This window comes from Spermophilus citellus (assembly GCF_964194105.1).
Source record: "Spermophilus citellus genome assembly, chromosome: 1".
Taxonomy (NCBI): Eukaryota; Metazoa; Chordata; class Mammalia; order Rodentia; family Sciuridae; genus Spermophilus; species Spermophilus citellus.
The window spans coordinates 227,761,728-227,776,744 of record NC_138182.1 but is presented as its reverse complement, the minus strand read 5'-3'; the positions used below and the strand labels follow the sequence as shown (position 1 = coordinate 227,776,744).

The following is a 15,017-nucleotide window of genomic DNA, read 5'->3' as shown; positions in this document are numbered from 1 at the left end:
GATCAGCCCATGTGTGCTCTCTCAGACATGTCAGCTCCTTGGACCACTCCTTTCCAACCTGTCACCTGGCTAATCCCACTAACTGTTCTAAACCAGCTCCTACATAGCCTCCCCTGAAATACATGTCTTGATTCCCACCTGTGGTTTCAGGAGCATCCTGGTGTGTCTTCATCTAATAATTGATAATAATCATCACTCATAATCACTTCTGTGATGGTGCAATTGCCTCTTGGTGATCCTCATAGGCAGGACAGCCTATTTTTCTGTAAAAATCCTGATCCCAGACGTAGATTCACTGTACCACAGGAATGAAACCTCAGGGCTCTGGGTTTATGAATCTTTTTCCAAATCCTGGGAGAACCCTAAGAAATATACTCACAGAGTCATTTTATTCTATTCTGCAAACTAGAAAACTCTTCGAAATGGGATACAGGTTGACCTGTACAAGTATAGGGTAGTCACCGTGTGACTGTCAGAAAAGACAACAACATGGGATATCAGGAAATTAGCTTGTCATCTGGTGTTTGCTCAAAGTGTTTTAGGTAAATTGTTACCAAAAAAAACATTAATTAAATTGTTCCATGGGTCCAGAGTGGCAGGGCAGGTAGGGCAGCTGTCTTGACTGCCTTTAGTTAAGCTTGCTGTCTCTTTCCTTTCCCTTTCCTCTCAGACAAACCCCTCTTCCTTATGGGGGGACACTGGAACGTCTGAGGGCATTTTTCTGAATCTAGAGAAGCTGAATTTGGATTTTTTAAGAATCCTTATGGAATTAGCCAGTTTTTTAAACTGACAATTTCTCATCATACTCACTTTCCATCTAATTTCTTATTCACAATTTTACATTCCTTTTCTGAAAGGGAATTCTTCAAAGGGCATAAGTGTATCCCTCACAAAACCTGGATTTGCCCCTGTCTGTACCTCACTTAGCAGCTGGCATATAAGATCTGACCATTGAACTCATGGGTGCACCAGTGCATGAGGGCAAGTCACCTACATGGCCAAGTTTACCTCCACCACTAATCAGTAAGGTGAGGTCCTAATTAAATAGCCTGTGTGTGAGAACATTCTGCAGGGAACTACAAGACACTCTAAATGGATAAGATAGTAGCTCAATTCGTTTTTTCAAATACATAGATCAAAATAACTTTGAGTATTGGGAGAAAGTAGTCAAGAATGCCAAGGAATGGGGTTTTAAGAAATGAGCTCATGTGACATGGCATGCAAAAAAAAATCCTTTCTGAGTTAGAAGATTGTTCATGAATCTGTTAGAGAAAGCAAACTTTTCATTCCATGCTATTTTAACCAAACTTCCTTACTGTTAAATCTAGTTTTCAGCTAGGAAATGTATGTCTCACAAAACTTACTCAATTTTTATTGTATATTTTTTAATATATTACATATATATTAAATTTTAATTAAGTCTCAAATTCTGAGAAATGTTCCTCCAATCCCCAGATTTACTGACGATTATGATCACAGTCAACTCCTGCTTGACCTTCCTCCTCTGTCTCTTTGTACACCTGGAGTAGAAAAAAAATGACTGTCCTCATCCCAAAATAGATATCACTGGAAAAACTAAACACAGTATAGAAATAATCAAACAACAAAATTAAAGACTGCTCCAGGATGAATGTCAGCCACTGTGCTTTGAATGGAACTAAATTAGAACCTTGTATTCACTCAACAAATATTTACTGGGCATATAGTGTACATCAGGCCCTGGACTAGGATTGAAAAAATCAGTGGAAAAAAATTTCCTTTAATCTCTGCTGTTTTATTGTTTACAATTTAATAGAAGAGACACTAACCAGAATAATATAACAATAAAGCCTCCTTAAAATGTAAATCAGTGTGCCTAGCAGACTTTGCTGAGCGTGTAACATTTAAGCTGAAACCTGCAAGGTAAGAAGTTGATTATATGCTGGGTGCAGTGGTGCATGCCTCTAATGCCAGTGGTTCAAGAGGCTGAGGCAGGAAGATCATGAGTTCAAAGCCAGACTCAGCAACTTAGCCAGACCCTAAGCAACTCAGAGACACTGCCTCTAAATAAAACATTAAAAAGGGCTGGGGATGTGGCTGACTGGTTAAGCACCCCTGGGTTCAATCCCTGGTACCAAATACATAAATAAATAAAAGTTGACTATAAAAAAGGAGGGAGCAAGAGTGTGCCCAGTAAAGGAAATACAAAGGTGCTGGGGTAGGAAGATGCTTTGCTTTCATGAGGAACTGAGAGGAGAGAGCCTGGCTGGACTTTCTGGTGGAAGGGGTCCCACATATGTGACCAAGAGCCACTTTTCTTTAAATTTTTGTTAACTGACCTTCCCTTATTGGCCACAGCCATTGCCCAGAATGCTCTTACAGAGGGACAGAGAGTCAGCTTGTCTCCCTTTAATGACAGTCTAGAAATTCAACCAATGAGCATTTACAATGCACGGGACACCACAGGGAAGGGGGAAAATCTGTGTTCAGTTCAAGAACACTCTGAACTGAGAACCAGAAGATGCTCCTTCCTAAATGAGTAGGTGGCCATCCTGCACTCAGCTCCTCGAGTCAGTCCCGGTCCCTGGCCCAGGCTAAATGAATGTTGATGAAGGAACACCACCCTCAGCCTCCTCATCTGCAAATAGACAACATCTCCTGCCTCGCAGGGCTGTGGTAAAAATTAAACAAGAACCCCTGAGTATACTTTGCAGTGTTTGACATATAACAGGTACATTTAAAATGTTTAGTTTTTAGGATTGTCCATTGGACTCCAGTTTCTATTTTGCTCCAAATAATTTCTCTGCTTACACGGGAATGCTAGTGCTTATGGCATCTTCATTTTTAAATTGCCTTTGGAATGCCCGGCCTCTTGGGCCACCAGGCTTCGATGGTATTATATTTTATTAGCTGTATTGAAGGCACCATGAGATGGCAATACATCCTGATCGTTGATAACATGTCCTGGGGGTAGCTTCCCATAAAATGGGCATCAGCCTTAGAAAACTGCCAATAAAATACCAAATGCACAGCTCTCCAGGATCATAACCTTGACAGGACTTTAGGGATATTCTTGGATACAGAAGCACAGCAGCTTGGGAAAAATTCTGGAAGTGAGAGAATAAAGACAGCCCACCCAAGTGGACAGAGGAGTTGTCTGACTAGAAAAGCTATGCCTGCAAGTGAGAGACAAATTCAGGGAAAGAACCAATATTTAAGGGGAAGAATAAAGTATTCACAAAGTCTAATAAAATGAACTCTAAGGGGCTAAAGGCAACCATTCAAAGGTGAATTAGGTGTGAAGTGCTGGATTCAATCCTTAGCACCACATAAAAAGAAATAAAGAAAAAATAAAGGTATTGTGTCCTTCTACTACAACAACAACAAAAAATTTAGAAAATAAAAAATAAAAGTAAAAAAACAGGTGAATTAGGATCATGGTAGAGGGGAGGACAGCATTGAGCATCAGCAGAGCTGATGGCTGATAAGCTACGAGGATGAGGGCTGAAGGGATTAGGAGGACTCAGGCTTACCATGGGATGCCTGGGAGAAAGGTATATGGGAACAGAAGCCAGAAGTAGTCTGCTCTAGAGAGAACTTGGACATTTTTTTTTTTAATATAACTGTCTGGATTTGAAGCCCAGGCTGGAAAACTGAGTGATTACAGCAATCAGGCCAGTTGGAAAAAGAAGAGAGGCAGGGCAGAGGGCAGGGCAGGACAGGAGGGCCACACAAGGAGGAGACATGGTTGAAATAACAAGAATAGATGAGCTCACTAGGCGAGGAGGGGGAAAGGGCCCTGGGGAAGTTCACGCAGCAGGAGAAGGAAGCTCAGCAGACAGAGATCACCGGAAAGGAGCCACCAGGGCTCCTGAACTCCAAAGGTAAAATTTTGGGGTACATTTCTGATCACGCAGCTCCCCTGAGAAGCCCCCGCCAGTGACTTCTCCTGAGCTACCTGGGCAAGCCCAGGCAGCCAGAACCTGGCCCCACCCCTGACTCGGGCCTCTCCTCTCCCTCACAACACACCAGCCACACTTACCGTTCACTGTCTCCCAAATATTTAAATTCACTTCCACTTTGGAAGCCTTTGTGCTTTCTGATCCCTTTACCAGGACACTCTTCAAAGGATCCTGGATCCGTCTATCTAATGGCACAAATGCACACCATCGCCTCCCAGAGCATAGCCTTGAATTGTCCCGACACACACAACTGTGAAATTCTCACTGTTATTTGTTTACCTCCTCATGGTCCATCTCTCTACTCTCAGGTAGACTCAGGACGAGGGACCTGGGACCTTGTTTTTCACTCTGCTCTTATAGTACATAGTACTAAATGGGGACTTAAGAAAAAGACACTTTAGATTAAAGAAGAAAAAAATTAGAGGCCTAAGAAGGGTTTTGACAAAAATAACAGGATTAAAACCAGACCATACCAAGTTATGGGGAGGAAGAGGAGGCAAGAACTAAGACAACTTATCCAAAACATACACACCCTCATGAGGGAAGAGGAATTGTTAAGGTAGTATAGCTACAATCACACCTTCTATAAGAGCAGCCTTCCCAGAGTATGTGAACAAAGCATTTTGACTGAATCCCATCTTATTTCTTCCACTAAAGGTTCTTTCAGCAAAAACCCTGATATCCCCCAGGCCTAAAATCCTTGCTTAGATGGAAAAGTACATTTAAAAGTCAAACAAAAATGTCAATTATTTCTAGTTCTTAATAAAAAATAATACAAGGCTGCATATTACCCCAAATTGGGGGGGGGGGGCCTCTGCAATATGGCAAGTGAGGCAATATCAGACTTTAGAACACTTGGTACCTATTACCCACAGAACTGTGAGCCCACGCCCACAAAGAAAGTCGTTCAAAGATGTGCCCAGGAACTTGCTCTTGCTGCCATCTCCTGCAGCTGTATGTTTTATCTTCAGTTCTTTCCTGAGAAACCTATCATCTTAGTGGTGACAGCAGCAGGGAACACCATGAACTGCCACTGTGCTGAGAAGAAAAAGAAAATTCTTTTGGAATTTGGACAAGGATGAAACCAGTAGAGGATTTATATAAAGTTTCTAAGCCAAAGCTTTTGCTAGAAGTGGTTTTTCCCTTCTGCTCCTGCCAGAACAATCAAGCCATCTCTTGCAGCAGCTAAGGAGCTCAAGATGTTACAGGAATTGACAGGTGTGGCCAGGCATGGTAAAATAGTCACCATGGTCCTCTTTGCTCCATGGCTAGAACGTGTTGCTTTGGAATTTATTTGCCCCCTCAGAAGGCAAACAGACAAGAGAAAAGCAAGCAGAGAAGGGAGGAAAAGATCAAGTCAGTAGAAAGCAAAAACCACCAAAAGAGTCCACTTCAGCAAGCTCAGCTTAGAACAAGGGCAGAAACACATAGGGGGCAGTCAGACACAGGTAATGCTAATATAATTTGCTAAAAACAATTTGCACAAAGCAAACGTGATTCAGAAGTTGATTTCAGGCTAAAGCCCCTTCTGAATCTACTTTTTAGGCCAGAATCAGTAGCATGACATTTTAAAAGAGCATCACCCACACATTCTGACCCCTGAGCAAATGAAATGTCTATTCACTTGAGCTTGATAGGACAAATAACTGTCAATTATTAGGCCCAGGTTTTGTGAGCAAATGAGCTTTAGAAGGTCAGGACTTGCCTAGACTTAGTTACCAGCAATATCTTCTAGCAGAACCAAAAAAGTGAGAAAGTAAGACACTTTAAGACCCAGGAAGTGGGAAGTGGGGCTTTTCTTCATGTTGGAGAACTCCAGGGAGACTGTAGGGAAGAAAAGGCTAAAAAGGTACCCTTGAGTACCCAGCCAATGAGGAGATGGAGTTGTGGTGATGAACAGTGGGGGAGGTGATGTTCATCACCAGTGAAGATGGGAAAACCCCAGGCTTGTTGAAGGATCTACCACTAACAAAACTTCCAAGCCAAAAAAAAAAATTATTTTATGACATCCAATATAGCATATGAAAATCCACAGTGCCAGACCAGCTGAGTCAAGTAAATCACTCTTCATCCTGAAGCCTTAACTCCCCATTGGCAAAGTGAGGTGTGCCAGGCAAAGATCTCCAAGGTGCCTTCACAGACTAAGATTCTGAGCCGGTGCTCAAGAGAGACCAGTCACAGGCAGACTGTCAGGAGATGCAGAACCACAAACAGAGAAGGAGCAGGTCTGGAGGACAGGATTATCTTCAGCAGGAACCGCAAGTCAGTGGGAATCTGCAGGAGTCCAGAAGGAGACATCTGTCAGGTAAGCACAGAATGAAGCCACCAACTCACTACTGCCTCAATAGGAAGCTGCTGCCTGGATTAGAAAATGGACCTGGGAATCAGACAGTCCAACCAAACAACCTAGGATTTGTCCTTGTGGGCTCCTCCAGGAGACTAGCCAAGGGGAACATCTCAGCCAAGTTTCAAGGAAGACACACCAAGACCCAGAAGACAGAAAAGGCTGGATGGGGGAGGATTTAGCTCAGACATGGGTCAGGTCTCTGCACATCAGGCTACACCTTCAATGAATACATACAATGAGCCCAGCAGGAACCTTGAGACCAACCATAGCAGGATACTATGACTCAGAATAAAAGGATAATATAAGTCCTGAGGGACTAGGGAAGCAACTTAGATCCAGCTGGTAACAAGTTACGGAAACAGAAACTCCGCTGCCCAAACAGATATACAATTTACAGCCTCCAGAGAAAGAAAGGATTCTACTCTTCTCCATCATTTACTGCAATTCCCAGGTCTCTGCAACATGTCAGAAGGGTGGAAGAAGGCAAGAATCCGCATGTGAAGGCTCACAGGTGCACCCTCTGCAGATGTCATAAAAATCTCCAGGGATTACATGTTCATCCTAGGGGTTGGAGCTGGGGCTCAGCGGTAACGCACTTGCCTGGCATGTGTGAGGCAGTGGGTTCAATTCTTAGCACCACATATCAATAAATAAAATAAAGGTCTATTAGTGGCTAATAAAAATATATTTTTTAAAAATGTTCTTCCTGGCTAGAACACAAGTAACAGAGAAGTGGAGTACTGTGGTTAAAAAAAAGGATTATAACAACAAAAGGATTCCTCTTAAAAAATTAATCAATGTAACATATAAAATTTAACACACTATTTGCTTTAAGCAATGAATATGAAATAATCCCCAATTTCATAGTTATCAGTTATTAAAGATAAAAAATAGACAAAGTATTTCTGAAAGTGGCTGAATAAAATGTGAACTAATACATCTCATTTGCAAAGAAATTCCTTAAAATTTGGAATAGATACACCTCCATACAATGATTCCACTCCCAGGAATCTATCCCACAGAGATGAGGGTATCAATACATAAGGATATATGATTGACAAGAAAAAGTCTAGTGAATAATCATTTGTGGTTTCCAAGAACCCAAAGAAAGATCATCAGGGAAGTGGCTTGATCCAGACCCATTCCACAAATTAGAGTTACATTTGATGATTTGGAGGAGTTTGTAAGTGTTGTTGAGTTGGATATATACAAACATCTACACAATATGATCTAGCATTTTTAAAAAATATATTCTATTAAGGCTTTATCAGTGTGTGCATATGTGTGTGAGAGAGATACGAGTACAGAAAATATGGAAATGTTTGCATAAAAAAAGAAACACTGACTGTGGTATCAGTAGCTCTCAAACTTTAGCACTCATCAGAGTCACTTCAGCTGAACGAGGTGGCACACACCTGTAATCCCAGCTACCCAGGAGGCAGAGGCAGGAGGTTCATGAGTTTGAGAACAACCTAAGCAATGTAGTAAGACCCCACAGAAGGAAAAGAGGGTGAAAAATCACACGAAGATTTTCTTAAGATTGCCAGGATCCACCTGCAGAGCATTTGATTCAGTAGGTCTGGGGTGAAGTCTGAAAATATGCATTTATAGCAAGTTCCTTGGAGACTCTGATCCTGTTGAGATCGACATAGTAGGTAACTCTTTTCAGAAAGAGCTACATGGCATAACAGAGAGAGAAGGTATGAAATGAGGGAAGGGAAATTGTGGATCAGTCTAAGACAATAACAACAGCTTTTCCACAGGATTCCACTTTTGAAACATTGTGTGTGTGTGTGTGTGTGTGTGTGTGTGTGTGTGTACAGTTTTGCAAAAACAAATTCTTGAAATGACTGTTATCAAAATACTAATTGAACTTCTTTCAGAAGTAGAATATCAAGGACTCTTTTCTTTATTCTTTACAAATTTATTATATTCTTTATAATGAACAAGTGTTATTTCAAGAGTCATTTAAGATAAAACCATGTTTACTGGTGAAGAAAACTTTGGAAACAACAATTTCTCAAGGAAGAACTTTTCTGTTTTATTCATAGCACTGAACTGGTATTTTAGGAAGATTAACATTAAATTACACTTCAAATAAAAATAAAAACATAAAAAAGTTACTCGAGGATAGATTAAAAAAGTAGAATATGTATTTATTTTCCTTCCTTCCTTCCTTCCTTCCTTCCTTCCTTCCTTCCTTCCTTCTTTCTTTCTTTCTTTCTTTCTTTCTTTCTTTCTTTCTTTCATTCATTCATTCTGGTATGGGCTATTGAACTCAGAGGCACTCAACCACTAAACCACATCCCCAGCCTTATTTTTGTATTTTGCTTAGCACCTCCTCATTGCTGAGGCTGGCTTTGAAGTCACAATCCTCCTACCTCAGTCTCCCATGTTGTATAACTTTTCTAATGCACAAAAATGTAGAGGAAACAATATTAAAAAGTAATCAAAAACATTCATCTTCAAAAATGTACTATTTGGCTTGTGAATGCAAAATCTCTTTGTCTCTCAAAATTCTATGAAATTCACACTAAGCAAAATCTCCTCTTAAAAACTATACTTGCATAGCTTTCTACCTATTTTTGTTAGAAAATAAGACTAAAATCAGTAAGCTGAAATCAAACAAAATAGAGATAACTTTATGACTTCCAGTATGTGACTTTGCAGCCCCCAAGTAATGTCAATTAAATAGTTTTTAAGCCAGAAAACAAACATCTTAGATGGTTACACTGATTTTAATTTGCACTTTCTCAGGCTTTCACACTTCTGAGCACCACATCTCTTTGCCAGCTTAAAACACACCTCTTGATACCAGTTGACTATTCAATCGGAAAATTAATCCTAGACCTCAACTCAGAAGCAGGCTTCAGTTATTTTTTCCACTGAGAACAAACAGAACTGTTCCTTCAGGGCCCCGTTCAAACACAGATGCAGGAAGCTGCTCAGAGGCTGCAAATTGGATTTGCAGTGCTCACATCCCTAAATTCTGCAAATTGATACTATAAAACTCTCAGCTGCCAGTCTTGCCAACCTCTGCTATTTTTCGGATACCGCAGTCAGTGTTTCTCTTCTGCAAGAGCAGTTCAACACACTGCAATGGTTTATTGCATTTTTAAAAATACAGTGAGTCTGTGGCTGAATTCAGGCACACCCCCACATCCCCAAGACTGCGACAGAGTGTCTTTCCCAAAGATGAGCAAATGAAAATAAGCCAGAAAATTCTATAGTGCAAGAGACAGAATTAGAGACTATCTCTTCTGACACAGATGCCTGAGAGCACAGAAGAATAATTTTAATTATTGCTTCATGCTCACAGGAAAATGAGAAAGATTGCTCCAATAAAACTGGGCACAAAAAGGCCAACATGGCATGAAAATGCTACCTGGAAACTAAAAATAATAGAACCTAAATCTGTACTGTCAAGCACGAAAAAAGAAAAGCTGGACACAACAAAACCAAATAGAGAACAAAGATTAAAACATACTTCCAGAATTCAATCTCCATTTCCCCAAAAGACAAAATAGTCCAAAGCTGTGGATGTAGCTCAGTTGGTAGAGTGCTTGCCTTGCATGCACAAGGCCCTGGGTTCAATCCCCAGCACCAAAAAGAAAAGAAAAATACTCCAACCCTTGAATATTTGTCATTCTAGATGAAGAAAACAATAGTGGGAGACACAAAAGAAGAAATCTTTAAAAAGAAAATGGAGGGGCTAGGGTTGTGGCTCAGTGGTAGAGTGCTTGCCTAACATGTGTGAGGCCCTGGATTAGATTCTCTTCACCACATATAAATAAGTAAAATAAAGGTCTATCAACACCTTAAAAAATTTTTTTTAAGTTTGATATAGTGATGCCATCTGCTTCACTCTTCCTGCTAAGGATTGCTTTAGCTATCTGGGTCTCTTATTTTTCCAGATGAATTTCATGATTTCTTTTTCTATTTTTGTGAGGAATGCCATTGGGATTTTGATCAGAATTGCATTAAATCTGTATAGTGCTTTTGGTAGTATGGTCATTTTGATAATATTAATTTTGCCTATCCAAGAGCAAGGTAGATCTTTCCATCTTATAAGATCTTCTTTGATTTCTTTCTTTAGGGTTCTGTAGTTTTCATTGTATAGATCTTTCACCTCTTTCATTAAGTTGATTCCCAAATCTTTTTTTTTTTTTGAGGCTATTGTAAATGGGGTAGTATTCCTCATTTCCTTTTCAGAGGATTTGTCACTGATATACAGAATGCCTTTGATTTATGGGTGTTGATTTTATACTACTTTTTTGTGCTACTTTACTGAATTCATCATTTACTAGTTCTAGAAGTTTTCTGGTGGAGATTTTTGGTATAGAATCATATGGTCAGCAAATAGTGCTTCTTTTCCTATATGTATCCCTTTAATTTCTTTCATCTGTCTATGATCTGGCCTGTGTTTCAAGTTCTATGACTAACCCACAAAATTACAATTATCTTATATTAGACAAAGGTGCCAAAAACATGCATTGGAGAAAAGATAGCCTCTTCAACAAATGCTGGAAAAACTGGAAATCCACATGCAACAAAATGAAATTAAACCCCTATCCCTCACCATGCACAAAACTCAACTCAAAGTGGATCAAGGACCTAGGAATTAAACCAGATACTCTGTGTCTAATAGAAGAAAAAGTAGGCCCTAATCTTCATCATGTGGGATTAGGCCCCAACTTCCCTAATAAGACTCCTATAGCACAAGAATTAAAACCAAGAATCAATAAATGGGATGGGTTCAAACTAAAAAGTTTCTTCTCAGCAAAAGAAACAATCTGTGAGGTGAATGGAGAGTCTACATCTTGGGAACAAATTTTACCCCTCACACATTATATAGAGCACTAATCTCTAGGGTACATAAAGAACTCAAAAAGCTAAGCACCAAAAAAAACAAATAACCCAATCAATAAATGGGCCAAGGACATGAACAGACACTTCCCAAAAAAGAATATATAACCAATTAATAAATATATGAAAAAATATTCATCATCTCTCACAATTAGAAAAATGCAAATCAAAACTAAGATATCATCTCACTCCAGTCAGAATGGCAGCTATTATGAAGACAAACAACAATAAGTGTTGGCAAGGATGTGGGGGGAAAGGCACACTCATACATTGCTGGTGGGACTGCAAATTGATGCATCCAATATGGAAAGCAATATGGAGACTCCTTGGAAAGCTGAGAATGGAACCACCATTTGACCCAGCTATCCCTCTCCTTGGTCTGTACTCAAAGGACTTAAAAACAGCATACTACAGGGACACAGCCACATCAATGTTTATAGCAGCACAATTCACAATAGCTAAATTGTGGAACCAACCTAGATGCCCTTCAGTAGATGAATGGATTAAAACATGTGGCATTTATACACAATGGAATATTACTCGGCAATAAAAGAGAACAAAATCATGGCATTTGCAGGTAAATGGATGGAGTTGGAGGAGATAATGCTAAATGAAGTTAGTCAATCCCAAAAAACCAAATGCCGAATGTTTTCTCTGATATAAGGAAGCTGATTCATAGTGGGGTAGGAAAGGGGAGCATGGGAGGAATAGCCAAACTCTGGATAGGGCAGAGGGGTGGGAGGGTAAGAGAGAAGTCAGGGGGTTAGCAATGATGATGGAATGTGATAGACACCATTATCCAAAGTACATGTATGAAGACATGAATTGGTGTCAACATACTTTATATACAGAGATATGAAAAACTGTGCTCTATATGTGTAATAAGAATTGTAATGCATTCCACTGTCATGTGTTTAAAAAATAAGATAAAATAAATTTTAAAAAAATAAGAAAGAAAATGGAAATGTTTCTTCATGGATCCAAGCAAAAACACAGGGAATAAAAAAGATTTAAATGGATATATTGTCTATATGATTAAACCCTTTAGAAAGGGTTTATAGTAACCCAAATATGCAATGGGGGAGAATTTTTAAAATATTTTTAGTTGTAGATGGACACAACACCTTTATTTTATTATTTAGTTTTATTTGGTGCCGAGGATTGAACCCAGTGTCACACACATGATAGGCAAGTGCTTTATAAGAATAATAATTCAGTTAAAACAGGTTAGAGTCAAAGGGAATTTTAAAATCACTTATAAAACTATCTGAATGAGGTACCCTTTTCTGAGAAGGTAGACAGAAGTTGGGAAATAATTTCTACTAAATGTTTTCCTCTGGAATTATTGACCCATTTAGGTGATCTAATTCTCCAGGAGATAAATTGTGTTCATTTATTTGCTTTAAAAATAGTATTGTAATGAGATTTTTTTTCTCAGACATCAGTACATAATTATGCCTAGTATTAAGACATGCTTTTAAGATAGCATCCTAATATGTTATGGGCTCTTCAGAATTGGTAATTTGGTGAGATCTTAACTATACACTTGAATTATATACTTGACACAATTATTTTTAACTTGTTTTTTATTCCCAAAAGGACGTGTCATAATAACCAAATAGGATTGTCAGAAGTACACAAAAGCATCAAAATGAAGAAATCCAATATATCACAATCAAACAAGAAAACATTATATCATCAAAATAAATGCCAAGAGAACACTTGATAAAATTCAACACAGATATAGACAAATCTCTGGGAGAATATATATCAAAATGTCAATAGTGCTTATAATTCATAATGAAATTAAACACGAGGGTTTTTTTAAAGTTGTAGTTGTGTATGGACAACATGCCTTTATTTTATTTGTTTATTTTTTCAATGTGGTGCTGAGGATTGAATCCAGTAGTGCCTCACACGTGCTAGGCAAGCACTCTGTCACTGAGCTGTCACTGAGCTATAGCTCCGGTCCTAAACATGAGATTTTTGATTTTTTTCTTTTAGTTTAAGTTTACTTCTTATTTTTATGACCATATGTGTATAAAATATAATACATAAAACCAAAAAAAACATTAAAGCTTTATAAATTCAGTAAACTAGGAGAATCTAAGAGTGATTACATTGCTTCAGAGGCTGAGACAGGAGAATCACAAGTTCAAAGCCAGCCTCCGCATTGATAAGGTGCTAAGCAACTCAGTGAGACCCTGTCTCTAAATAAAATACAAAATAGGGATGGGAATGTGGCTCAGAGGCCAAGTGACCCTGAGTTCAATCCCCGGTACCCCGCCTCCCGCCAAAAAAAGTGTGAATACATTCTGGGCTCCATCCTCAGAACCTTGGATTTGTTCCAGGACCCTATGCAGATATCAAAACCACACATGCTCAAAGCCCTTATACAACTGGTTCAGTTCTTGCATATAACCTATGCACAGTCACCTGTATATTTTAATCATCTCTAGATTACTTATAATACCTAATGCAATGTACATGCTGTGTAAATAGTCACTGTACTGTATTGTTTGGGTAATAATGACATGTTGAGTACAGATGCAATTTTTTTCTCAAATATTTTCAATCTGTGGTTGGTTGAATCTATGAATGCATAGCCCATGAATTCAGGGGCCAATGATGATATTTATCAAATCTCTGAAGATAGGAGGGCAAAGAGGAAGAAGCGGTCCTTCAAGATATAAAACGAGCTGTAGTACAGTTTTGGGGGCTGCACCATATGCCTGTCACTTATTTGGTGGAATTTGGTTTAAAATGAGTTTCCATCATAACACATTCTACTGATGTCTTACTGGGTAAGGCCAAATGGACAGTTGGACATATGTCAGTTTGTGATAATTTTGACAAAAAAAAAGTCAAGTGAAAAAAGCTGAATATAATTCATACACATATGAAGCATGTTAATATAGTTTCTGTATTTCATCTAACCCATCATCAGTTATAATATGCACTTTATATTCCACTAAAAATGCTGAGTAAGTATGATGTAATGTTTAACCACCTAGAATTTTATTGTATACATATCAAACAAGCTCTTCTAAATTAATTTGTAGATTTTATCATATATCATGCTACTGTTATCATATCTGTATATAGAATAACTTTGCCATTTAATGCTGAAATCATTTTGAAAGCAATTAATTCCTATAATATAAACAAAGAACATAAGTAAACTGCAGTGATAACAAAATTAAACCACTGTGACCAAGGTCACAATTGCATTGATAAAGAATCTGCCAAGATGCACAGTGAATGTAAGAACACCTCAATTTCAAAAGTAAAATGGGGGGAAAGCTAACCCCTTAGAATTGATAATATATTAATTTTTAATAATAAGTATATGCCATGACAGCTCATTTTCCTAAAAACTTTTCATCTGATTCTAATCAGTATATTGTTTAATAATTAGAAAAACTTGTGCATCTTTATTTTGTTTGTTTAAATGTCTTCTTTCCTTGGACACTGTGTACTGCCTCTCCCCCCAATCTGACCCTAATCTAGTAGGTCTCTGTTCAAACTAGCTCCACCAGGATTGATCAACTACAGAGTTATATATCATGATTCAGGATCATTCATTTTGAAGTAGGGGAGTAGGGTGAAATGAATATAGCAAGGAGAAAGAAAGCATGCACACACAAAGGAACAGTAAGACTTGGTAGTACTTTACAATTTAGCCTTGGGCCAGTCTTTTTTTAATCTTTAATTATGGCTGAGCCAGAATACCTTTTATAGCCTGCAAATCACAATCTAGAGAGAAAACTGCAGACCACTGGGTAACCCAGAAGGCAGCGCTTTTTATTATTCTGAAACCCATTTATTTTTATTGTCTTTTCTTCCTCCAGGGGATGGAGTGA

At 38.6% G+C, this 15,017-nt stretch overlaps 1 protein-coding gene across 4 annotated transcripts in view; it reads right to left on the bottom strand.

Annotated features, from left to right (window-relative positions):
• ARHGEF28 (Rho guanine nucleotide exchange factor 28) overlaps positions 1-15,017 on the bottom strand; it is a 306,138-nt gene that overhangs the window by 244,347 nt on the left and 46,774 nt on the right. The window lies entirely within an intron of this gene.